The sequence below is a fragment of the Pristiophorus japonicus genome, chromosome 1, assembly GCF_044704955.1.
Source record: "Pristiophorus japonicus isolate sPriJap1 chromosome 1, sPriJap1.hap1, whole genome shotgun sequence".
In the NCBI taxonomy this organism is placed as follows: domain Eukaryota; kingdom Metazoa; phylum Chordata; class Chondrichthyes; family Pristiophoridae; genus Pristiophorus; species Pristiophorus japonicus.
This window is the reverse complement of record NC_091977.1, coordinates 475,697,653-475,724,050: the sequence shown is the minus strand read 5'-3', so window position 1 is coordinate 475,724,050 and position 26,398 is coordinate 475,697,653. Positions and strand designations below refer to the sequence as shown.

General features: G+C 51.0%; 3 non-coding genes across 3 annotated transcripts; all 3 read right to left on the bottom strand.

The window, feature by feature from the left end:
• Positions 1–214: 214 nt before the first annotated feature.
• On the bottom strand, positions 215–287 carry trnal-cag (transfer RNA leucine (anticodon CAG)). Its single transcript has one exon. It is a non-coding gene; the product is annotated as a tRNA-Leu (tRNA).
• An 8,602-nt stretch (positions 288–8,889) lies between these two features.
• Positions 8,890–8,962, bottom strand: trnal-cag (transfer RNA leucine (anticodon CAG)). Its single transcript has one exon. It is a non-coding gene; the product is annotated as a tRNA-Leu (tRNA).
• Positions 8,963–12,607: 3,645 nt separating this feature from the next.
• trnal-cag (transfer RNA leucine (anticodon CAG)) lies at positions 12,608–12,680 on the bottom strand. The gene has a single exon. It is a non-coding gene; the product is annotated as a tRNA-Leu (tRNA).
• Positions 12,681–26,398: the final 13,718 nt, after the last annotated feature.

The following is a 26,398-nucleotide window of genomic DNA, read 5'->3' as shown; positions in this document are numbered from 1 at the left end:
GGATCAATGCCCGCATTCTCCACTTTTCTTTTGGCTCGGGTAATTGTTCAGACGCAAGAGTTGTGTCAGGTGTGGTGTGAGCCCATCTGCTTCTGAAGGTCACCGCAGGCTGAGGGACATCAAATCCTTTGGTGTGCTGTCGCAGCAAAACTTTCCGATTTTTGCATGAATGCAGCTGAAATGAAAGAAGGAAAAACTTCTATGCAAGTATCAATGCCTTCTCTAAGGATCGAACTCAGGACCTTCAGATTCTGAGACTGACACGCTGCCTACTGCGCTAAGAAGACACTTGCCAGCTTAGTAACTGGAGAATGTGACCAACTATGTTCGCTTCCGTGGCATCCAAAGCCAGAATGCAAAGATTGCAAAAATGCTCGAGCCAGGTAGGAGCCGAACCTGCAATCTTCTAATCCGTAGTCAGACGCGTTATCCATTGCACCGCCGGCCCAGGCTGTGAAAAATAGCTGCGACATCAGGAAGTACACAGGACGGGCAGCATTGAAAGGCACGCGGCAGAGAATCACCAAAGATAGGCACCTCTGCCGCTTCCCTTCGATTGACAGGTGGGGAGCGGAGCAGTGCAGTCGAAAACAAAGCAAAGCAAAGTCGTCCTTAGGTGGTTGGTTGCACTCCGTCTTGAAGCAGTGCGCATTCTTTTGAAGTAAGTATGTGCGTGGTAAGTGGCAATTCGCTAAAGGCAGAGCTCATAATATGACGAGCAGTTTTCAGCTGAACATGTTGCAGCTGAGGCACAGGACAGTGCCTTCGCCGTTTTGCTTGAACACTTGCATGTGTGTGTCAGCAGGGAGTGCCTTTGAGCAGCAATGCATGTAAAGAGCCAGCACTTTCTTTCAGGCAAAGCCTCAGGCAATAGAAGTCATCTGTCCATCAGTCAGAAAGGGCTCTCGCCTGCTCCCTCACGCTCGTGGCGGCTGCGACGTTGCGCTCAAGTCGCTTCCCTTGCGCAGGCTCGAGCTCTTCTCGGCGTCTTTCACCATATCCATGGCTTCCAGTCCTGCCCTTGCTCGCCTGCTATTTGCTCAGTAACGTCGATTGGAGCAAAGCATTGAAAGTGTTCAGTGAGCAGGCCAACCTGAAGCAGGAGATTTCTGCTGGTCGTGGAATAGCGAGGAGGCAAGTGATAAGGGGCTAGTCAGATGCAAACTGGGAGCTAATGCCAGACGTGAATGGGGAATTAGCTCAAATGGTAGAGCGCTCGCTTTGCATGTGAGAGGTAGCGGGTCAATGCCCGCATTCTCCACTTTTCTTTTGGCTCGGGTAATTGTTCAGACGCAAGAGTTGTGTCAGGTGTGGTGTGAGCCCATCTGCTTCTGAAGGTCACCGCAGGCTGAGGGACATCAAATCCTTTGGTGTGCTGTCGCAGCAAAACTTTCCGATTTTTGCATGAATGCAGCTGAAATGAAAGAAGGAAAAACTTCTATGCAAGTATCAACGCCTTCTCTAAGGATCAAACTCAGGACCTTCAGATTATGAGACTGACACGCTGCCTACTGCGCTAAGAAGACACTTGTCAGCTGAGTAACTGGAGAATGTGACCAACTATGTTCGCTTCCGTGGCATCCAAAGCCAGAATGCAAAGATTGCAAAAATGCTCGAGCCAGGTAGGAGCCGAACCTGCAATCTTCTAATCCGTAGTCAGACGCGTTATCCATTGCGCCGCCGGCCCAGGCTGTGAAAAATAGCTGCGACATCAGGAAGTACACAGGACGGGCAGCATTGAAAGGCATGCGGCAGAGAATCACCAAAGATAGGCACCTCTGCCGCTTCCCTTCGATTGACAGGTGGGGAGCGGAGCAGTGCAGTCGAAAACAAAGCAAAGCAAAGTCGTCCTTAGGTGGTTGGTTGCACTCCGTCTTGAAGCAGTGCGCATTCTTTTGAAGTAAGTATGTGCGTGGTAAGTGGCAATTCGCTAAAGGCAGAGCTCATAATATGACGAGCAGTTTGCAGCTGAACATGTTGCAGCTGAGGCACAGGACAGTGCCTTCGCCGTTTTGCTTGAACACTTGCATGTGTGTGTCAGCAGGGAGTGCCTTTGAGCAGCAATGCATGTAAAGAGCCAGCACTTTCTTTCAGGCAAAGCCTCAGGCAATAGAAGTCATCTGTCCATCAGTCAGAAAGGGCTCTCGCCTGCTCCCTCTCGCTCGTGGCGGCTGCGACGTTGCGCTCAAGTCGCTTCCCTTGCGCAGGCTCGAGCTCTTCTCGGCGTCTTTCACCATATCCATGGCTTCCAGTCCTGCCCTTGCTCGCCTGCTATTGCTCAGTAACGTCGATTGGAGCAAAGCATTGAAAGTGTTCAGTGAGCAGGCCAACCTGAAGCAGGAGATTTCTGCTGGTCGTGGAATAGCGAGGAGGCAAGTGATAAGGGGCTAGTCAGATGCAAACTGGGAGCTAATGCCAGACATGAATGGGGAATTAGCTCAAATGGTAGAGCGCTCGCTTTGCATGTGAGAGGTAGCGGGATCAATGCCCGCATTCTCCACTTTTCTTTTGGCTCGGGTAATTGTTCAGACGCAAGAGTTGTGTCAGGTGTGGTGTGAGCCCATCTGCTTCTGAAGGTCACCGCAGGCTGAGGGACATCAAATCCTTTGGTGTGCTGTCGCAGCAAAACTTTCCGATTTTTGCATGAATGCAGCTGAAATGAAAGAAGGAAAAACTTCTATGCAAGTATCAATGCCTTCTCTAAGGATCGAGCTCAGGACCTTCAGATTCTGAGACTGACACGCTGCCTACTGCGCTAAGAAGACACTTGCCAGCTTAGTAACTGGAGAATGTGACCAACTATGTTCGCTTCCGTGGCATCCAAAGCCAGAATGCAAAGATTGCAAAAATGCTCGAGCCAGGTAGGAGCCGAACCTGCAATCTTCTAATCCGTAGTCAGACGCGTTATCCATTGCACCGCCGGCCCAGGCTGTGAAAAATAGCTGCGACATCAGGAAGTACACAGGACGGGCAGCATTGAAAGGCACGCGGCAGAGAATCACCAAAGATAGGCACCTCTGCCGCTTCCCTTCGATTGACAGGTGGGGAGCGGAGCAGTGCAGTCGAAAACAAAGCAAAGCAAAGTCGTCCTTAGGTGGTTGGTTGCACTCCGTCTTGAAGCAGTGCGCATTCTTTTGAAGTAAGTATGTGCGTGGTAAGTGGCAATTCGCTAAAGGCAGAGCTCATAATATGACGAGCAGTTTGCAGCTGAACATGTTGCAGCTGAGGCACAGGACAGTGCCTTCGCCGTTTTGCTTGAACACTTGCATGTGTGTGTCAGCAGGGAGTGCCTTTGAGCAGCAATGCATGTAAAGAGCCAGCACTTTCTTTCAGGCAAAGCCTCAGGCAATAGAAGTCATCTGTCCATCAGTCAGAAAGGGCTCTCGCCTGCTCCCTCACGCTCGTGGCGGCTGCGACGTTGCGCTCAAGTCGCTTCCCTTGCGCAGGCTCGAGCTCTTCTCGGCGTCTTTCACCATATCCATGGCTTCCAGTCCTGCCCTTGCTCGCCTGCTATTTGCTCAGTAACGTCGATTGGAGCAAAGCATTGAAAGTGTTCAGTGAGCAGGCCAACCTGAAGCAGGAGATTTCTGCTGGTCGTGGAATAGCGAGGAGGCAAGTGATAAGGGGCTAGTCAGATGCAAACTGGGAGCTAATGCCAGACGTGAATGGGGAATTAGCTCAAATGGTAGAGCGCTCGCTTTGCATGTGAGAGGTAGCGGGATCAATGCCCGCATTCTCCACTTTTCTTTTGGCTCGGGTAATTGTTCAGACGCAAGAGTTGTGTCAGGTGTGGTGTGAGCCCATCTGCTTCTGAAGGTCACCGCAGGCTGAGGGACATCAAATCCTTTGGTGTGCTGTCGCAGCAAAACTTTCCGATTTTTGCATGAATGCAGCTGAAATGAAAGAAGGAAAAACTTCTATGCAAGTATCAACGCCTTCTCTAAGGATCAAACTCAGGACCTTCAGATTATGAGACTGACACGCTGCCTACTGCGCTAAGAAGACACTTGTCAGCTGAGTAACTGGAGAATGTGACCAACTATGTTCGCTTCCGTGGCATCCAAAGCCAGAATGCAAAGATTGCAAAAATGCTCGAGCCAGGTAGGAGCCGAACCTGCAATCTTCTAATCCGTAGTCAGACGCGTTATCCATTGCGCCGCCGGCCCAGGCTGTGAAAAATAGCTGCGACATCAGGAAGTACACAGGACGGGCAGCATTGAAAGGCATGCGGCAGAGAATCACCAAAGATAGGCACCTCTGCCGCTTCCCTTCGATTGACAGGTGGGGAGCGGAGCAGTGCAGTCGAAAACAAAGCAAAGCAAAGTCGTCCTTAGGTGGTTGGTTGCACTCCGTCTTGAAGCAGTGCGCATTCTTTTGAAGTAAGTATGTGCGTGGTAAGTGGCAATTCGCTAAAGGCAGAGCTCATAATATGACGAGCAGTTTGCAGCTGAACATGTTGCAGCTGAGGCACAGGACAGTGCCTTCGCCGTTTTGCTTGAACACTTGCATGTGTGTGTCAGCAGGGAGTGCCTTTGAGCAGCAATGCATGTAAAGAGCCAGCACTTTCTTTCAGGCAAAGCCTCAGGCAATAGAAGTCATCTGTCCATCAGTCAGAAAGGGCTCTCGCCTGCTCCCTCACGCTCGTGGCGGCTGCGACGTTGCGCTCAAGTCGCTTCCCTTGCGCAGGCTCGAGCTCTTCTCGGCGTCTTTCACCATATCCATGGCTTCCAGTCCTGCCCTTGCTCGCCTGCTATTTGCTCAGTAACGTCGATTGGAGCAAAGCATTGAAAGTGTTCAGTGAGCAGGCCAACCTGAAGCAGGAGATTTCTGCTGGTCGTGGAATAGCGAGGAGGCAAGTGATAAGGGGCTAGTCAGATGCAAACTGGGAGCTAATGCCAGACGTGAATGGGGAATTAGCTCAAATGGTAGAGCGCTCGCTTTGCATGTGAGAGGTAGCGGGATCAATGCCCGCATTCTCCACTTTTCTTTTGGCTCGGGTAATTGTTCAGACGCAAGAGTTGTGTCAGGTGTGGTGTGAGCCCATCTGCTTCTGAAGGTCACCGCAGGCTGAGGGACATCAAATCCTTTGGTGTGCTGTCGCAGCAAAACTTTCCGATTTTTGCATGAATGCAGCTGAAATGAAAGAAGGAAAAACTTCTATGCAAGTATCAACGCCTTCTCTAAGGATCAAACTCAGGACCTTCAGATTATGAGACTGACACGCTGCCTACTGCGCTAAGAAGACACTTGTCAGCTGAGTAACTGGAGAATGTGACCAACTATGTTCGCTTCCGTGGCATCCAAAGCCAGAATGCAAAGATTGCAAAAATGCTCGAGCCAGGTAGGAGCCGAACCTGCAATCTTCTAATCCGTAGTCAGACGCGTTATCCATTGCGCCGCCGGCCCAGGCTGTGAAAAATAGCTGCGACATCAGGAAGTACACAGGACGGGCAGCATTGAAAGGCATGCGGCAGAGAATCACCAAAGATAGGCACCTCTGCCGCTTCCCTTCGATTGACAGGTGGGGAGCGGAGCAGTGCAGTCGAAAACAAAGCAAAGCAAAGTCGTCCTTAGGTGGTTGGTTGCACTCCGTCTTGAAGCAGTGCGCATTCTTTTGAAGTAAGTATGTGCGTGGTAAGTGGCAATTCGCTAAAGGCAGAGCTCATAATATGACGAGCAGTTTGCAGCTGAACATGTTGCAGCTGAGGCACAGGACAGTGCCTTCGCCGTTTTGCTTGAACACTTGCATGTGTGTGTCAGCAGGGAGTGCCTTTGAGCAGCAATGCATGTAAAGAGCCAGCACTTTCTTTCAGGCAAAGCCTCAGGCAATAGAAGTCATCTGTCCATCAGTCAGAAAGGGCTCTCGCCTGCTCCCTCTCGCTCGTGGCGGCTGCGACGTTGCGCTCAAGTCGCTTCCCTTGCGCAGGCTCGAGCTCTTCTCGGCGTCTTTCACCATATCCATGGCTTCCAGTCCTGCCCTTGCTCGCCTGCTATTGCTCAGTAACGTCGATTGGAGCAAAGCATTGAAAGTGTTCAGTGAGCAGGCCAACCTGAAGCAGGAGATTTCTGCTGGTCGTGGAATAGCGAGGAGGCAAGTGATAAGGGGCTAGTCAGATGCAAACTGGGAGCTAATGCCAGACATGAATGGGGAATTAGCTCAAATGGTAGAGCGCTCGCTTTGCATGTGAGAGGTAGCGGGATCAATGCCCGCATTCTCCACTTTTCTTTTGGCTCGGGTAATTGTTCAGACGCAAGAGTTGTGTCAGGTGTGGTGTGAGCCCATCTGCTTCTGAAGGTCACCGCAGGCTGAGGGACATCAAATCCTTTGGTGTGCTGTCGCAGCAAAACTTTCCGATTTTTGCATGAATGCAGCTGAAATGAAAGAAGGAAAAACTTCTATGCAAGTATCAACGCCTTCTCTAAGGATCGAACTCAGGACCTTCAGATTATGAGACTGACACGCTGCCTACTGCACTAAGAAGACACTTGTCAGCTGAGTAACTGGAGAATGTGACCAACTATGTTCGCTTCCGTGGCATCCAAAGCCAGAATGCAAAGATTGCAAAAATGCTCGAGCCAGGTAGGAGCCGAACCTGCAATCTTCTAATCCGTAGTCAGACGCGTTATCCATTGCACCGCCGGCCCAGGCTGTGAAAAATAGCTGCGACATCAGGAAGTACACAGGACGGGCAGCATTGAAAGGCACGCGGCAGAGAATCACCAAAGATAGGCACCTCTGCCGCTTCCCTTCGATTGACAGGTGGGGAGCGGAGCAGTGCAGTCGAAAACAAAGCAAAGCAAAGTCGTCCTTAGGTGGTTGGTTGCACTCCGTCTTGAAGCAGTGCGCATTCTTTTGAAGTAAGTATGTGCGTGGTAAGTGGCAATTCGCTAAAGGCAGAGCTCATAATATGACGAGCAGTTTTCAGCTGAACATGTTGCAGCTGAGGCACAGGACAGTGCCTTCGCCGTTTTGCTTGAACACTTGCATGTGTGTGTCAGCAGGGAGTGCCTTTGAGCAGCAATGCATGTAAAGAGCCAGCACTTTCTTTCAGGCAAAGCCTCAGGCAATAGAAGTCATCTGTCCATCAGTCAGAAAGGGCTCTCGCCTGCTCCCTCACGCTCGTGGCGGCTGCGACGTTGCGCTCAAGTCGCTTCCCTTGCGCAGGCTCGAGCTCTTCTCGGCGTCTTTCACCATATCCATGGCTTCCAGTCCTGCCCTTGCTCGCCTGCTATTGCTCAGTAACGTCGATTGGAGCAAAGCATTGAAAGTGTTCAGTGAGCAGGCCAACCTGAAGCAGGAGATTTCTGCTGGTCGTGGAATAGCGAGGAGGCAAGTGATAAGGGGCTAGTCAGATGCAAACTGGGAGCTAATGCCAGACGTGAATGGGGAATTAGCTCAAATGGTAGAGCGCTCGCTTTGCATGTGAGAGGTAGCGGGATCAATGCCCGCATTCTCCACTTTTCTTTTGGCTCGGGTAATTGTTCAGACGCAAGAGTTGTGTCAGGTGTGGTGTGAGCCCATCTGCTTCTGAAGGTCACCGCAGGCTGAGGGACATCAAATCCTTTGGTGTGCTGTCGCAGCAAAACTTTCCGATTTTTGCATGAATGCAGCTGAAATGAAAGAAGGAAAAACTTCTATGCAAGTATCAACGCCTTCTCTAAGGATCAAACTCAGGACCTTCAGATTATGAGACTGACACGCTGCCTACTGCGCTAAGAAGACACTTGTCAGCTGAGTAACTGGAGAATGTGACCAACTATGTTCGCTTCCGTGGCATCCAAAGCCAGAATGCAAAGATTGCAAAAATGCTCGAGCCAGGTAGGAGCCGAACCTGCAATCTTCTAATCCGTAGTCAGACGCGTTATCCATTGCGCCGCCGGCCCAGGCTGTGAAAAATAGCTGCGACATCAGGAAGTACACAGGACGGGCAGCATTGAAAGGCATGCGGCAGAGAATCACCAAAGATAGGCACCTCTGCCGCTTCCCTTCGATTGACAGGTGGGGAGCGGAGCAGTGCAGTCGAAAACAAAGCAAAGCAAAGTCGTCCTTAGGTGGTTGGTTGCACTCCGTCTTGAAGCAGTGCGCATTCTTTTGAAGTAAGTATGTGCGTGGTAAGTGGCAATTCGCTAAAGGCAGAGCTCATAATATGACGAGCAGTTTGCAGCTGAACATGTTGCAGCTGAGGCACAGGACAGTGCCTTCGCCGTTTTGCTTGAACACTTGCATGTGTGTGTCAGCAGGGAGTGCCTTTGAGCAGCAATGCATGTAAAGAGCCAGCACTTTCTTTCAGGCAAAGCCTCAGGCAATAGAAGTCATCTGTCCATCAGTCAGAAAGGGCTCTCGCCTGCTCCCTCTCGCTCGTGGCGGCTGCGACGTTGCGCTCAAGTCGCTTCCCTTGCGCAGGCTCGAGCTCTTCTCGGCGTCTTTCACCATATCCATGGCTTCCAGTCCTGCCCTTGCTCGCCTGCTATTGCTCAGTAACGTCGATTGGAGCAAAGCATTGAAAGTGTTCAGTGAGCAGGCCAACCTGAAGCAGGAGATTTCTGCTGGTCGTGGAATAGCGAGGAGGCAAGTGATAAGGGGCTAGTCAGATGCAAACTGGGAGCTAATGCCAGACATGAATGGGGAATTAGCTCAAATGGTAGAGCGCTCGCTTTGCATGTGAGAAGTAGCGGGATCAATGCCCGCATTCTCCACTTTTCTTTTGGCTCGGGTAATTGTTCAGACGCAAGAGTTGTGTCAGGTGTGGTGTGAGCCCATCTGCTTCTGAAGGTCACCGCAGGCTGAGGGACATCAAATCCTTTGGTGTGCTGTCGCAGCAAAACTTTCCGATTTTTGCATGAATGCAGCTGAAATGAAAGAAGGAAAAACTTCTATGCAAGTATCAATGCCTTCTCTAAGGATCGAACTCAGGACCTTCAGATTCTGAGACTGACACGCTGCCTACTGCGCTAAGAAGACACTTGCCAGCTTAGTAACTGGAGAATGTGACCAACTATGTTCGCTTCCGTGGCATCCAAAGCCAGAATGCAAAGATTGCAAAAATGCTCGAGCCAGGTAGGAGCCGAACCTGCAATCTTCTAATCCGTAGTCAGACGCGTTATCCATTGCGCCGCCGGCCCAGGCTGTGAAAAATAGCTGCGACATCAGGAAGTACACAAGACGGGCAGCATTGAAAGGCATGCGGCAGAGAATCACCAAAGATAGGCACCTCTGCCGCTTCCCTTCGATTGACAGGTGGGGAGCGGAGCAGTGCAGTCGAAAACAAAGCAAAGCAAAGTCGTCCTTAGGTGGTTGGTTGCACTCCGTCTTGAAGCAGTGCGCATTCTTTTGAAGTAAGTATGTGCGTGGTAAGTGGCAATTCGCTAAAGGCAGAGCTCATAATATGACGAGCAGTTTGCAGCTGAACATGTTGCAGCTGAGGCACAGGACAGTGCCTTCGCCGTTTTGCTTGAACACTTGCATGTGTGTGTCAGCAGGGAGTGCCTTTGAGCAGCAATGCATGTAAAGAGCCAGCACTTTCTTTCAGGCAAAGCCTCAGGCAATAGAAGTCATCTGTCCATCAGTCAGAAAGGGCTCTCGCCTGCTCCCTCTCGCTCGTGGCGGCTGCGACGTTGCGCTCAAGTCGCTTCCCTTGCGCAGGCTCGAGCTCTTCTCGGCGTCTTTCACCATATCCATGGCTTCCAGTCCTGCCCTTGCTCGCCTGCTATTGCTCAGTAACGTCGATTGGAGCAAAGCATTGAAAGTGTTCAGTGAGCAGGCCAACCTGAAGCAGGAGATTTCTGCTGGTCGTGGAATAGCGAGGAGGCAAGTGATAAGGGGCTAGTCAGATGCAAACTGGGAGCTAATGCCAGACGTGAATGGGGAATTAGCTCAAATGGTAGAGCGCTCGCTTTGCATGTGAGAGGTAGCGGGATCAATGCCCGCATTCTCCACTTTTCTTTTGGCTCGGGTAATTGTTCAGACGCAAGAGTTGTGTCAGGTGTGGTGTGAGCCCATCTGCTTCTGAAGGTCACCGCAGGCTGAGGGACATCAAATCCTTTGGTGTGCTGTCGCAGCAAAACTTTCCGATTTTTGCATGAATGCAGCTGAAATGAAAGAAGGAAAAACTTCTATGCAAGTATCAACGCCTTCTCTAAGGATCAAACTCAGGACCTTCAGATTATGAGACTGACACGCTGCCTACTGCGCTAAGAAGACACTTGTCAGCTGAGTAACTGGAGAATGTGACCAACTATGTTCGCTTCCGTGGCATCCAAAGCCAGAATGCAAAGATTGCAAAAATGCTCGAGCCAGGTAGGAGCCGAACCTGCAATCTTCTAATCCGTAGTCAGACGCGTTATCCATTGCGCCGCCGGCCCAGGCTGTGAAAAATAGCTGCGACATCAGGAAGTACACAGGACGGGCAGCATTGAAAGGCATGCGGCAGAGAATCACCAAAGATAGGCACCTCTGCCGCTTCCCTTCGATTGACAGGTGGGGAGCGGAGCAGTGCAGTCGAAAACAAAGCAAAGCAAAGTCGTCCTTAGGTGGTTGGTTGCACTCCGTCTTGAAGCAGTGCGCATTCTTTTGAAGTAAGTATGTGCGTGGTAAGTGGCAATTCGCTAAAGGCAGAGCTCATAATATGACGAGCAGTTTTCAGCTGAACATGTTGCAGCTGAGGCACAGGACAGTGCCTTCGCCGTTTTGCTTGAACACTTGCATGTGTGTGTCAGCAGGGAGTGCCTTTGAGCAGCAATGCATGTAAAGAGCCAGCACTTTCTTTCAGGCAAAGCCTCAGGCAATAGAAGTCATCTGTCCATCAGTCAGAAAGGGCTCTCGCCTGCTCCCTCACGCTCGTGGCGGCTGCGACGTTGCGCTCAAGTCGCTTCCCTTGCGCAGGCTCGAGCTCTTCTCGGCGTCTTTCACCATATCCATGGCTTCCAGTCCTGCCCTTGCTCGCCTGCTATTTGCTCAGTAACGTCGATTGGAGCAAAGCATTGAAAGTGTTCAGTGAGCAGGCCAACCTGAAGCAGGAGATTTCTGCTGGTCGTGGAATAGCGAGGAGGCAAGTGATAAGGGGCTAGTCAGATGCAAACTGGGAGCTAATGCCAGACGTGAATGGGGAATTAGCTCAAATGGTAGAGCGCTCGCTTTGCATGTGAGAGGTAGCGGGATCAATGCCCGCATTCTCCACTTTTCTTTTGGCTCGGGTAATTGTTCAGACGCAAGAGTTGTGTCAGGTGTGGTGTGAGCCCATCTGCTTCTGAAGGTCACCGCAGGCTGAGGGACATCAAATCCTTTGGTGTGCTGTCGCAGCAAAACTTTCCGATTTTTGCATGAATGCAGCTGAAATGAAAGAAGGAAAAACTTCTATGCAAGTATCAACGCCTTCTCTAAGGATCAAACTCAGGACCTTCAGATTATGAGACTGACACGCTGCCTACTGCGCTAAGAAGACACTTGTCAGCTGAGTAACTGGAGAATGTGACCAACTATGTTCGCTTCCGTGGCATCCAAAGCCAGAATGCAAAGATTGCAAAAATGCTCGAGCCAGGTAGGAGCCGAACCTGCAATCTTCTAATCCGTAGTCAGACGCGTTATCCATTGCGCCGCCGGCCCAGGCTGTGAAAAATAGCTGCGACATCAGGAAGTACACAGGACGGGCAGCATTGAAAGGCATGCGGCAGAGAATCACCAAAGATAGGCACCTCTGCCGCTTCCCTTCGATTGACAGGTGGGGAGCGGAGCAGTGCAGTCGAAAACAAAGCAAAGCAAAGTCGTCCTTAGGTGGTTGGTTGCACTCCGTCTTGAAGCAGTGCGCATTCTTTTGAAGTAAGTATGTGCGTGGTAAGTGGCAATTCGCTAAAGGCAGAGCTCATAATATGACGAGCAGTTTGCAGCTGAACATGTTGCAGCTGAGGCACAGGACAGTGCCTTCGCCGTTTTGCTTGAACACTTGCATGTGTGTGTCAGCAGGGAGTGCCTTTGAGCAGCAATGCATGTAAAGAGCCAGCACTTTCTTTCAGGCAAAGCCTCAGGCAATAGAAGTCATCTGTCCATCAGTCAGAAAGGGCTCTCGCCTGCTCCCTCTCGCTCGTGGCGGCTGCGACGTTGCGCTCAAGTCGCTTCCCTTGCGCAGGCTCGAGCTCTTCTCGGCGTCTTTCACCATATCCATGGCTTCCAGTCCTGCCCTTGCTCGCCTGCTATTGCTCAGTAACGTCGATTGGAGCAAAGCATTGAAAGTGTTCAGTGAGCAGGCCAACCTGAAGCAGGAGATTTCTGCTGGTCGTGGAATAGCGAGGAGGCAAGTGATAAGGGGCTAGTCAGATGCAAACTGGGAGCTAATGCCAGACATGAATGGGGAATTAGCTCAAATGGTAGAGCGCTCGCTTTGCATGTGAGAGGTAGCGGGATCAATGCCCGCATTCTCCACTTTTCTTTTGGCTCGGGTAATTGTTCAGACGCAAGAGTTGTGTCAGGTGTGGTGTGAGCCCATCTGCTTCTGAAGGTCACCGCAGGCTGAGGGACATCAAATCCTTTGGTGTGCTGTCGCAGCAAAACTTTCCGATTTTTGCATGAATGCAGCTGAAATGAAAGAAGGAAAAACTTCTATGCAAGTATCAATGCCTTCTCTAAGGATCGAACTCAGGACCTTCAGATTCTGAGACTGACACGCTGCCTACTGCGCTAAGAAGACACTTGCCAGCTTAGTAACTGGAGAATGTGACCAACTATGTTCGCTTCCGTGGCATCCAAAGCCAGAATGCAAAGATTGCAAAAATGCTCGAGCCAGGTAGGAGCCGAACCTGCAATCTTCTAATCCGTAGTCAGACGCGTTATCCATTGCACCGCCGGCCCAGGCTGTGAAAAATAGCTGCGACATCAGGAAGTACACAGGACGGGCAGCATTGAAAGGCACGCGGCAGAGAATCACCAAAGATAGGCACCTCTGCCGCTTCCCTTCGATTGACAGGTGGGGAGCGGAGCAGTGCAGTCGAAAACAAAGCAAAGCAAAGTCGTCCTTAGGTGGTTGGTTGCACTCCGTCTTGAAGCAGTGCGCATTCTTTTGAAGTAAGTATGTGCGTGGTAAGTGGCAATTCGCTAAAGGCAGAGCTCATAATATGACGAGCAGTTTGCAGCTGAACATGTTGCAGCTGAGGCACAGGACAGTGCCTTCGCCGTTTTGCTTGAACACTTGCATGTGTGTGTCAGCAGGGAGTGCCTTTGAGCAGCAATGCATGTAAAGAGCCAGCACTTTCTTTCAGGCAAAGCCTCAGGCAATAGAAGTCATCTGTCCATCAGTCAGAAAGGGCTCTCGCCTGCTCCCTCACGCTCGTGGCGGCTGCGACGTTGCGCTCAAGTCGCTTCCCTTGCGCAGGCTCGAGCTCTTCTCGGCGTCTTTCACCATATCCATGGCTTCCAGTCCTGCCCTTGCTCGCCTGCTATTTGCTCAGTAACGTCGATTGGAGCAAAGCATTGAAAGTGTTCAGTGAGCAGGCCAACCTGAAGCAGGAGATTTCTGCTGGTCGTGGAATAGCGAGGAGGCAAGTGATAAGGGGCTAGTCAGATGCAAACTGGGAGCTAATGCCAGACGTGAATGGGGAATTAGCTCAAATGGTAGAGCGCTCGCTTTGCATGTGAGAGGTAGCGGGATCAATGCCCGCATTCTCCACTTTTCTTTTGGCTCGGGTAATTGTTCAGACGCAAGAGTTGTGTCAGGTATGGTGTGAGCCCATCTGCTTCTGAAGGTCACCGCAGGCTGAGGGACATCAAATCCTTTGGTGTGCTGTCGCAGCAAAACTTTCCGATTTTTGCATGAATGCAGCTGAAATGAAAGAAGGAAAAACTTCTATGCAAGTATCAACGCCTTCTCTAAGGATCAAACTCAGGACCTTCAGATTATGAGACTGACACGCTGCCTACTGCGCTAAGAAGACACTTGTCAGCTGAGTAACTGGAGAATGTGACCAACTATGTTCGCTTCCGTGGCATCCAAAGCCAGAATGCAAAGATTGCAAAAATGCTCGAGCCAGGTAGGAGCCGAACCTGCAATCTTCTAATCCGTAGTCAGACGCGTTATCCATTGCGCCGCCGGCCCAGGCTGTGAAAAATAGCTGCGACATCAGGAAGTACACAGGACGGGCAGCATTGAAAGGCATGCGGCAGAGAATCACCAAAGATAGGCACCTCTGCCGCTTCCCTTCGATTGACAGGTGGGGAGCGGAGCAGTGCAGTCGAAAACAAAGCAAAGCAAAGTCGTCCTTAGGTGGTTGGTTGCACTCCGTCTTGAAGCAGTGCGCATTCTTTTGAAGTAAGTATGTGCGTGGTAAGTGGCAATTCGCTAAAGGCAGAGCTCATAATATGACGAGCAGTTTTCAGCTGAACATGTTGCAGCTGAGGCACAGGACAGTGCCTTCGCCGTTTTGCTTGAACACTTGCATGTGTGTGTCAGCAGGGAGTGCCTTTGAGCAGCAATGCATGTAAAGAGCCAGCACTTTCTTTCAGGCAAAGCCTCAGGCAATAGAAGTCATCTGTCCATCAGTCAGAAAGGGCTCTCGCCTGCTCCCTCACGCTCGTGGCGGCTGCGACGTTGCGCTCAAGTCGCTTCCCTTGCGCAGGCTCGAGCTCTTCTCGGCGTCTTTCACCATATCCATGGCTTCCAGTCCTGCCCTTGCTCGCCTGCTATTTGCTCAGTAACGTCGATTGGAGCAAAGCATTGAAAGTGTTCAGTGAGCAGGCCAACCTGAAGCAGGAGATTTCTGCTGGTCGTGGAATAGCGAGGAGGCAAGTGATAAGGGGCTAGTCAGATGCAAACTGGGAGCTAATGCCAGACGTGAATGGGGAATTAGCTCAAATGGTAGAGCGCTCGCTTTGCATGTGAGAGGTAGCGGGATCAATGCCCGCATTCTCCACTTTTCTTTTGGCTCGGGTAATTGTTCAGACGCAAGAGTTGTGTCAGGTGTGGTGTGAGCCCATCTGCTTCTGAAGGTCACCGCAGGCTGAGGGACATCAAATCCTTTGGTGTGCTGTCGCAGCAAAACTTTCCGATTTTTGCATGAATGCAGCTGAAATGAAAGAAGGAAAAACTTCTATGCAAGTATCAACGCCTTCTCTAAGGATCGAACTCAGGACCTTCAGATTCTGAGACTGACACGCTGCCTACTGCGCTAAGAAGACACTTGCCAGCTTAGTAACTGGAGAATGTGACCAACTATGTTCGCTTCCGTGGCATCCAAAGCCAGAATGCAAAGATTGCAAAAATGCTCGAGCCAGGTAGGAGCCGAACCTGCAATCTTCTAATCCGTAGTCAGACGCGTTATCCATTGCACCGCCGGCCCAGGCTGTGAAAAATAGCTGCGACATCAGGAAGTACACAGGACGGGCAGCATTGAAAGGCACGCGGCAGAGAATCACCAAAGATAGGCACCTCTGCCGCTTCCCTTCGATTGACAGGTGGGGAGCGGAGCAGTGCAGTCGAAAACAAAGCAAAGCAAAGTCGTCCTTAGGTGGTTGGTTGCACTCCGTCTTGAAGCAGTGCGCATTCTTTTGAAGTAAGTATGTGCGTGGTAAGTGGCAATTCGCTAAAGGCAGAGCTCATAATATGACGAGCAGTTTGCAGCTGAACATGTTGCAGCTGAGGCACAGGACAGTGCCTTCGCCGTTTTGCTTGAACACTTGCATGTGTGTGTCAGCAGGGAGTGCCTTTGAGCAGCAATGCATGTAAAGAGCCAGCACTTTCTTTCAGGCAAAGCCTCAGGCAATAGAAGTCATCTGTCCATCAGTCAGAAAGGGCTCTCGCCTGCTCCCTCACGCTCGTGGCGGCTGCGACGTTGCGCTCAAGTCGCTTCCCTTGCGCAGGCTCGAGCTCTTCTCGGCGTCTTTCACCATATCCATGGCTTCCAGTCCTGCCCTTGCTCGCCTGCTATTTGCTCAGTAACGTCGATTGGAGCAAAGCATTGAAAGTGTTCAGTGAGCAGGCCAACCTGAAGCAGGAGATTTCTGCTGGTCGTGGAATAGCGAGGAGGCAAGTGATAAGGGGCTAGTCAGATGCAAACTGGGAGCTAATGCCAGACGTGAATGGGGAATTAGCTCAAATGGTAGAGCGCTCGCTTTGCATGTGAGAGGTAGCGGGATCAATGCCCGCATTCTCCACTTTTCTTTTGGCTCGGGTAATTGTTCAGACGCAAGAGTTGTGTCAGGTATGGTGTGAGCCCATCTGCTTCTGAAGGTCACCGCAGGCTGAGGGACATCAAATCCTTTGGTGTGCTGTCGCAGCAAAACTTTCCGATTTTTGCATGAATGCAGCTGAAATGAAAGAAGGAAAAACTTCTATGCAAGTATCAACGCCTTCTCTAAGGATCAAACTCAGGACCTTCAGATTATGAGACTGACACGCTGCCTACTGCGCTAAGAAGACACTTGTCAGCTGAGTAACTGGAGAATGTGACCAACTATGTTCGCTTCCGTGGCATCCAAAGCCAGAATGCAAAGATTGCAAAAATGCTCGAGCCAGGTAGGAGCCGAACCTGCAATCTTCTAATCCGTAGTCAGACGCGTTATCCATTGCGCCGCCGGCCCAGGCTGTGAAAAATAGCTGCGACATCAGGAAGTACACAGGACGGGCAGCATTGAAAGGCATGCGGCAGAGAATCACCAAAGATAGGCACCTCTGCCGCTTCCCTTCGATTGACAGGTGGGGAGCGGAGCAGTGCAGTCGAAAACAAAGCAAAGCAAAGTCGTCCTTAGGTGGTTGGTTGCACTCCGTCTTGAAGCAGTGCGCATTCTTTTGAAGTAAGTATGTGCGTGGTAAGTGGCAATTCGCTAAAGGCAGAGCTCATAATATGACGAGCAGTTTTCAGCTGAACATGTTGCAGCTGAGGCACAGGACAGTGCCTTCGCCGTTTTGCTTGAACACTTGCATGTGTGTGTCAGCAGGGAGTGCCTTTGAGCAGCAATGCATGTAAAGAGCCAGCACTTTCTTTCAGGCAAAGCCTCAGGCAATAGAAGTCATCTGTCCATCAGTCAGAAAGGGCTCTCGCCTGCTCCCTCACGCTCGTGGCGGCTGCGACGTTGCGCTCAAGTCGCTTCCCTTGCGCAGGCTCGAGCTCTTCTCGGCGTCTTTCACCATATCCATGGCTTCCAGTCCTGCCCTTGCTCGCCTGCTATTTGCTCAGTAACGTCGATTGGAGCAAAGCATTGAAAGTGTTCAGTGAGCAGGCCAACCTGAAGCAGGAGATTTCTGCTGGTCGTGGAATAGCGAGGAGGCAAGTGATAAGGGGCTAGTCAGATGCAAACTGGGAGCTAATGCCAGACGTGAATGGGGAATTAGCTCAAATGGTAGAGCGCTCGCTTTGCATGTGAGAGGTAGCGGGATCAATGCCCGCATTCTCCACTTTTCTTTTGGCTCGGGTAATTGTTCAGACGCAAGAGTTGTGTCAGGTGTGGTGTGAGCCCATCTGCTTCTGAAGGTCACCGCAGGCTGAGGGACATCAAATCCTTTGGTGTGCTGTCGCAGCAAAACTTTCCGATTTTTGCATGAATGCAGCTGAAATGAAAGAAGGAAAAACTTCTATGCAAGTATCAACGCCTTCTCTAAGGATCAAACTCAGGACCTTCAGATTATGAGACTGACACGCTGCCTACTGCGCTAAGAAGACACTTGTCAGCTGAGTAACTGGAGAATGTGACCAACTATGTTCGCTTCCGTGGCATCCAAAGCCAGAATGCAAAGATTGCAAAAATGCTCGAGCCAGGTAGGAGCCGAACCTGCAATCTTCTAATCCGTAGTCAGACGCGTTATCCATTGCGCCGCCGGCCCAGGCTGTGAAAAATAGCTGCGACATCAGGAAGTACACAGGACGGGCAGCATTGAAAGGCATGCGGCAGAGAATCACCAAAGATAGGCACCTCTGCCGCTTCCCTTCGATTGACAGGTGGGGAGCGGAGCAGTGCAGTCGAAAACAAAGCAAAGCAAAGTCGTCCTTAGGTGGTTGGTTGCACTCCGTCTTGAAGCAGTGCGCATTCTTTTGAAGTAAGTATGTGCGTGGTAAGTGGCAATTCGCTAAAGGCAGAGCTCATAATATGACGAGCAGTTTGCAGCTGAACATGTTGCAGCTGAGGCACAGGACAGTGCCTTCGCCGTTTTGCTTGAACACTTGCATGTGTGTGTCAGCAGGGAGTGCCTTTGAGCAGCAATGCATGTAAAGAGCCAGCACTTTCTTTCAGGCAAAGCCTCAGGCAATAGAAGTCATCTGTCCATCAGTCAGAAAGGGCTCTCGCCTGCTCCCTCTCGCTCGTGGCGGCTGCGACGTTGCGCTCAAGTCGCTTCCCTTGCGCAGGCTCGAGCTCTTCTCGGCGTCTTTCACCATATCCATGGCTTCCAGTCCTGCCCTTGCTCGCCTGCTATTGCTCAGTAACGTCGATTGGAGCAAAGCATTGAAAGTGTTCAGTGAGCAGGCCAACCTGAAGCAGGAGATTTCTGCTGGTCGTGGAATAGCGAGGAGGCAAGTGATAAGGGGCTAGTCAGATGCAAACTGGGAGCTAATGCCAGACATGAATGGGGAATTAGCTCAAATGGTAGAGCGCTCGCTTTGCATGTGAGAGGTAGCGGGATCAATGCCCGCATTCTCCACTTTTCTTTTGGCTCGGGTAATTGTTCAGACGCAAGAGTTGTGTCAGGTGTGGTGTGAGCCCATCTGCTTCTGAAGGTCACCGCAGGCTGAGGGACATCAAATCCTTTGGTGTGCTGTCGCAGCAAAACTTTCCGATTTTTGCATGAATGCAGCTGAAATGAAAGAAGGAAAAACTTCTATGCAAGTATCAATGCCTTCTCTAAGGATCGAGCTCAGGACCTTCAGATTCTGAGACTGACACGCTGCCTACTGCGCTAAGAAGACACTTGCCAGCTTAGTAACTGGAGAATGTGACCAACTATGTTCGCTTCCGTGGCATCCAAAGCCAGAATGCAAAGATTGCAAAAATGCTCGAGCCAGGTAGGAGCCGAACCTGCAATCTTCTAATCCGTAGTCAGACGCGTTATCCATTGCACCGCCGGCCCAGGCTGTGAAAAATAGCTGCGACATCAGGAAGTACACAGGACGGGCAGCATTGAAAGGCACGCGGCAGAGAATCACCAAAGATAGGCACCTCTGCCGCTTCCCTTCGATTGACAGGTGGGGAGCGGAGCAGTGCAGTCGAAAACAAAGCAAAGCAAAGTCGTCCTTAGGTGGTTGGTTGCACTCCGTCTTGAAGCAGTGCGCATTCTTTTGAAGTAAGTATGTGCGTGGTAAGTGGCAATTCGCTAAAGGCAGAGCTCATAATATGACGAGCAGTTTTCAGCTGAACATGTTGCAGCTGAGGCACAGGACAGTGCCTTCGCCGTTTTGCTTGAACACTTGCATGTGTGTGTCAGCAGGGAGTGCCTTTGAGCAGCAATGCATGTAAAGAGCCAGCACTTTCTTTCAGGCAAAGCCTCAGGCAATAGAAGTCATCTGTCCATCAGTCAGAAAGGGCTTTCGCCTGCTCCCTCACGCTCGTGGCGGCTGCGACGTTGCGCTCAAGTCGCTTCCCTTGCGCAGGCTCGAGCTCTTCTCGGCGTCTTTCACCATATCCATGGCTTCCAGTCCTGCCCTTGCTCGCCTGCTATTTGCTCAGTAACGTCGATTGGAGCAAAGCATTGAAAGTGTTCAGTGAGCAGGCCAACCTGAAGCAGGAGATTTCTGCTGGTCGTGGAATAGCGAGGAGGCAAGTGATAAGGGGCTAGTCAGATGCAAACTGGGAGCTAATGCCAGACGTGAATGGGGAATTAGCTCAAATGGTAGAGCGCTCGCTTTGCATGTGAGAGGTAGCGGGTCAATGCCCGCATTCTCCACTTTTCTTTTGGCTCGGGTAATTGTTCAGACGCAAGAGTTGTGTCAGGTGTGGTGTGAGCCCATCTGCTTCTGAAGGTCACCGCAGGCTGAGGGACATCAAATCCTTTGGTGTGCTGTCGCAGCAAAACTTTCCGATTTTTGCATGAATGCAGCTGAAATAAAAGAAGGAAAAACTTCTATGCAAGTATCAACGCCTTCTCTAAGGATCAAACTCAGGACCTTCAGATTATGAGACTGACACGCTGCCTACTGCGCTAAGAAGACACTTGTCAGCTGAGTAACTGGAGAATGTGACCAACTATGTTCGCTTCCGTGGCATCCAAAGCCAGAATGCAAAGATTGCAAAAATGCTCGAGCCAGGTAGGAGCCGAACCTGCAATCTTCTAATCCGTAGTCAGACGCGTTATCCATTGCGCCGCCGGCCCAGGCTGTGAAAAATAGCTGCGACATCAGGAAGTACACAGGACGGGCAGCATTGAAAGGCATGCGGCAGAGAATCACCAAAGATAGGCACCTCTGCCGCTTCCCTTCGATTGACAGGTGGGGAGCGGAGCAGTGCAGTCGAAAACAAAGCAAAGCAAAGTCGTCCTTAGGTGGTTGGTTGCACTCCGTCTTGAAGCAGTGCGCATTCTTTTGAAGTAAGTATGTGCGTGGTAAGTGGCAATTCGCTAAAGGCAGAGCTCATAATATGACGAGCAGTTTGCAGCTGAACATGTTGCAGCTGAGGCACAGGACAGTGCCTTCGCCGTTTTGCTTGAACACTTGCATGTGTGTGTCAGCAGGGAGTGCCTTTGAGCAGCAATGCATGTAAAGAGCCAGCACTTTCTTTCAGGCAAAGCCTCAGGCAATAGAAGTCATCTGTCCATCAGTCAGAAAGGGCTCTCGCCTGCTCCCTCTCGCTCGTGGCGGCTGCGACGTTGCGCTCAAGTCGCTTCCCTTGCGCAGGCTCGAGCTCTTCTCGGCGTCTTTCACCATATCCATGGCTTCCAGTCCTGCCCTTGCTCGCCTGCTATTGCTCAGTAACGTCGATTGGAGCAAAGCATTGAAAGTGTTCAGTGAGCAGGCCAACCTGAAGCAGGAGATTTCTGCTGGTCGTGGAATAGCGAGGAGGCAAGTGATAAGGGGCTAGTCAGATGCAAACTGGGAGCTAATGCCAGACATGAATGGGGAATTAGCTCAAATGGTAGAGCGCTCGCTTTGCATGTGAGAGGTAGCGGGATCAATGCCCGCATTCTCCACTTTTCTTTTGGCTCGGGTAATTGTTCAGACGCAAGAGTTGTGTCAGGTGTGGTGTGAGCCCATCTGCTTCTGAAGGTCACCGCAGGCTGAGGGACATCAAATCCTTTGGTGTGCTGTCGCAGCAAAACTTTCCGATTTTTGCATGAATGCAGCTGAAATGAAAGAAGGAAAAACTTCTATGCAAGTATCAATGCCTTCTCTAAGGATCGAGCTCAGGACCTTCAGATTCTGAGACTGACACGCTGCCTACTGCGCTAAGAAGACACTTGCCAGCTTAGTAACTGGAGAATGTGACCAACTATGTTCGCTTCCGTGGCATCCAAAGCCAGAATGCAAAGATTGCAAAAATGCTCGAGCCAGGTAGGAGCCGAACCTGCAATCTTCTAATCCGTAGTCAGACGCGTTATCCATTGCACCGCCGGCCCAGGCTGTGAAAAATAGCTGCGACATCAGGAAGTACACAGGACGGGCAGCATTGAAAGGCACGCGGCAGAGAATCACCAAAGATAGGCACCTCTGCCGCTTCCCTTCGATTGACAGGTGGGGAGCGGAGCAGTGCAGTCGAAAACAAAGCAAAGCAAAGTCGTCCTTAGGTGGTTGGTTGCACTCCGTCTTGAAGCAGTGCGCATTCTTTTGAAGTAAGTATGTGCGTGGTAAGTGGCAATTCGCTAAAGGCAGAGTTCTTAATATGACGAGCAGTTTTCAGCTGAACATGTTGCAGCTGAGGCACAGGACAGTGCCTTCGCCGTTTTGCTTGAACACTTGCATGTGTGTGTCAGCAGGGAGTGCCTTTGAGCAGCAATGCATGTAAAGAGCCAGCACTTTCTTTCAGGCAAAGCCTCAGGCAATAGAAGTCATCTGTCCATCAGTCAGAAAGGGCTCTCGCCTGCTCCCTCACGCTCGTGGCGGCTGCGACGTTGCGCTCAAGTCGCTTCCCTTGCGCAGGCTCGAGCTCTTCTCGGCGTCTTTCACCATATCCATGGCTTCCAGTCCTGCCCTTGCTCGCCTGCTATTTGCTCAGTAACGTCGATTGGAGCAAAGCATTGAAAGTGTTCAGTGAGCAGGCCAACCTGAAGCAGGAGATTTCTGCTGGTCGTGGAATAGCGAGGAGGCAAGTGATAAGGGGCTAGTCAGATGCAAACTGGGAGCTAATGCCAGACGTGAATGGGGAATTAGCTCAAATGGTAGAGCGCTCGCTTTGCATGTGAGAGGTAGCGGGTCAATGCCCGCATTCTCCACTTTTCTTTTGGCTCGGGTAATTGTTCAGACGCAAGAGTTGTGTCAGGTGTGGTGTGAGCCCATCTGCTTCTGAAGGTCACCGCAGGCTGAGGGACATCAAATCCTTTGGTGTGCTGTCGCAGCAAAACTTTCCGATTTTTGCATGAATGCAGCTGAAATGAAAGAAGGAAAAACTTCTATGCAAGTATCAACGCCTTCTCTAAGGATCAAACTCAGGACCTTCAGATTATGAGACTGACACGCTGCCTACTGCGCTAAGAAGACACTTGTCAGCTGAGTAACTGGAGAATGTGACCAACTATGTTCGCTTCCGTGGCATCCAAAGCCAGAATGCAAAGATTGCAAAAATGCTCGAGCCAGGTAGGAGCCGAACCTGCAATCTTCTAATCCGTAGTCAGACGCGTTATCCATTGCGCCGCCGGCCCAGGCTGTGAAAAATAGCTGCGACATCAGGAAGTACACAGGACGGGCAGCATTGAAAGGCATGCGGCAGAGAATCACCAAAGATAGGCACCTCTGCCGCTTCCCTTCGATTGACAGGTGGGGAGCGGAGCAGTGCAGTCGAAAACAAAGCAAAGCAAAGTCGTCCTTAGGTGGTTGGTTGCACTCCGTCTTGAAGCAGTGCGCATTCTTTTGAAGTAAGTATGTGCGTGGTAAGTGGCAATTCGCTAAAGGCAGAGCTCATAATATGACGAGCAGTTTGCAGCTGAACATGTTGCAGCTGAGGCACAGGACAGTGCCTTCGCCGTTTTGCTTGAACACTTGCATGTGTGTGTCAGCAGGGAGTGCCTTTGAGCAGCAATGCATGTAAAGAGCCAGCACTTTCTTTCAGGCAAAGCCTCAGGCAATAGAAGTCATCTGTCCATCAGTCAGAAAGGGCTCTCGCCTGCTCCCTCTCGCTCGTGGCGGCTGCGACGTTGCGCTCAAGTCGCTTCCCTTGCGCAGGCTCGAGCTCTTCTCGGCGTCTTTCACCATATCCATGGCTTCCAGTCCTGCCCTTGCTCGCCTGCTATTGCTCAGTAACGTCGATTGGAGCAAAGCATTGAAAGTGTTCAGTGAGCAGGCCAACCTGAAGCAGGAGATTTCTGCTGGTCGTGGAATAGCGAGGAGGCAAGTGATAAGGGGCTAGTCAGATGCAAACTGGGAGCTAATGCCAGACATGAATGGGGAATTAGCTCAAATGGTAGAGCGCTCGCTTTGCATGTGAGAGGTAGCGGGATCAATGCCCGCATTCTCCACTTTTCTTTTGGCTCGGGTAATTGTTCAGACGCAAGAGTTGTGTCAGGTGTGGTGTGAGCCCATCTGCTTCTGAAGGTCACCGCAGGCTGAGGGACATCAAATCCTTTGGTGTGCTGTCGCAGCAAAACTTTCCGATTTTTGCATGAATGCAGCTGAAATGAAAGAAGGAAAAACTTCTATGCAAGTATCAATGCCTTCTCTAAGGATCGAGCTCAGGACCTTCAGATTCTGAGACTGACACGCTGCCTACTGCGCTAAGAAGACACTTGCCAGCTTAGTAACTGGAGAATGTGACCAACTATGTTCGCTTCCGTGGCATCCAAAGCCAGAATGCAAAGATTGCAAAAATGCTCGAGCCAGGTAGGAGCCGAACCTGCAATCTTCTAATCCGTAGTCAGACGCGTTATCCATTGCACCGCCGGCCCAGGCTGTGAAAAATAGCTGCGACATCAGGAAGTACACAGGACGGGCAGCATTGAAAGGCACGCGGCAGAGAATCACCAAAGATAGGCACCTCTGCCGCTTCCCTTCGATTGACAGGTGGGGAGCGGAGCAGTGCAGTCGAAAACAAAGCAAAGCAAAGTCGTCCTTAGGTGGTTGGTTGCACTCCGTCTTGAAGCAGTGCGCATTCTTTTGAAGTAAGTATGTGCGTGGTAAGTGGCAATTCGCTAAAGGCAGAGCTCATAATATGACGAGCAGTTTTCAGCTGAACATGTTGCAGCTGAGGCACAGGACAGTGCCTTCGCCGTTTTGCTTGAACACTTGCATGTGTGTGTCAGCAGGGAGTGCCTTTGAGCAGCAATGCATGTAAAGAGCCAGCACTTTCTTTCAGGCAAAGCCTCAGGCAATAGAAGTCATCTGTCCATCAGTCAGAAAGGGCTTTCGCCTGCTCCCTCACGCTCGTGGCGGCTGCGACGTTGCGCTCAAGTCGCTTCCCTTGCGCAGGCTCGAGCTCTTCTCGGCGTCTTTCACCATATCCATGGCTTCCAGTCCTGCCCTTGCTCGCCTGCTATTTGCTCAGTAACGTCGATTGGAGCAAAGCATTGAAAGTGTTCAGTGAGCAGGCCAACCTGAAGCAGGAGATTTCTGCTGGTCGTGGAATAGCGAGGAGGCAAGTGATAAGGGGCTAGTCAGATGCAAACTGGGAGCTAATGCCAGACGTGAATGGGGAATTAGCTCAAATGGTAGAGCGCTCGCTTTGCATGTGAGAGGTAGCGGGATCAATGCCCGCATTCTCCACTTTTCTTTTGGCTCGGGTAATTGTTCAGACGCAAGAGTTGTGTCAGGTGTGGTGTGAGCCCATCTGCTTCTGAAGGTCACCGCAGGCTGAGGGACATCAAATCCTTTGGTGTGCTGTCGCAGCAAAACTTTCCGATTTTTGCATGAATGCAGCTGAAATGAAAGAAGGAAAAACTTCTATGCAAGTATCAACACCTTCTCTAAGGATCAAACTCAGGACCTTCAGATTATGAGACTGACACGCTGCCTACTGCGCTAAGAAGACACTTGTCAGCTGAGTAACTGGAGAATGTGACCAACTATGTTCGCTTCCGTGGCATCCAAAGCCAGAATGCAAAGATTGCAAAAATGCTCGAGCCAGGTAGGAGCCGAACCTGCAATCTTCTAATCCGTAGTCAGACGCGTTATCCATTGCGCCGCCGGCCCAGGCTGTGAAAAATAGCTGCGACATCAGGAAGTACACAGGACGGGCAGCATTGAAAGGCATGCGGCAGAGAATCACCAAAGATAGGCACCTCTGCCGCTTCCCTTCGATTGACAGGTGGGGAGCGGAGCAGTGCAGTCGAAAACAAAGCAAAGCAAAGTCGTCCTTAGGTGGTTGGTTGCACTCCGTCTTGAAGCAGTGCGCATTCTTTTGAAGTAAGTATGTGCGTGGTAAGTGGCAATTCGCTAAAGGCAGAGCTCATAATATGACGAGCAGTTTGCAGCTGAACATGTTGCAGCTGAGGCACAGGACAGTGCCTTCGCCGTTTTGCTTGAACACTTGCATGTGTGTGTCAGCAGGGAGTGCCTTTGAGCAGCAATGCATGTAAAGAGCCAGCACTTTCTTTCAGGCAAAGCCTCAGGCAATAGAAGTCATCTGTCCATCAGTCAGAAAGGGCTCTCGCCTGCTCCCTCTCGCTCGTGGCGGCTGCGACGTTGCGCTCAAGTCGCTTCCCTTGCGCAGGCTCGAGCTCTTCTCGGCGTCTTTCACCATATCCATGGCTTCCAGTCCTGCCCTTGCTCGCCTGCTATTGCTCAGTAACGTCGATTGGAGCAAAGCATTGAAAGTGTTCAGTGAGCAGGCCAACCTGAAGCAGGAGATTTCTGCTGGTCGTGGAATAGCGAGGAGGCAAGTGATAAGGGGCTAGTCAGATGCAAACTGGGAGCTAATGCCAGACATGAATGGGGAATTAGCTCAAATGGTAGAGCGCTCGCTTTGCATGTGAGAGGTAGCGGGATCAATGCCCGCATTCTCCACTTTTCTTTTGGCTCGGGTAATTGTTCAGACGCAAGAGTTGTGTCAGGTGTGGTGTGAGCCCATCTGCTTCTGAAGGTCACCGCAGGCTGAGGGACATCAAATCCTTTGGTGTGCTGTCGCAGCAAAACTTTCCGATTTTTGCATGAATGCAGCTGAAATGAAAGAAGGAAAAACTTCTATGCAAGTATCAACGCCTTCTCTAAGGATCGAACTCAGGACCTTCAGATTATGAGACTGACACGCTGCCTACTGCACTAAGAAGACACTTGTCAGCTGAGTAACTGGAGAATGTGACCAACTATGTTCGCTTCCGTGGCATCCAAAGCCAGAATGCAAAGATTGCAAAAA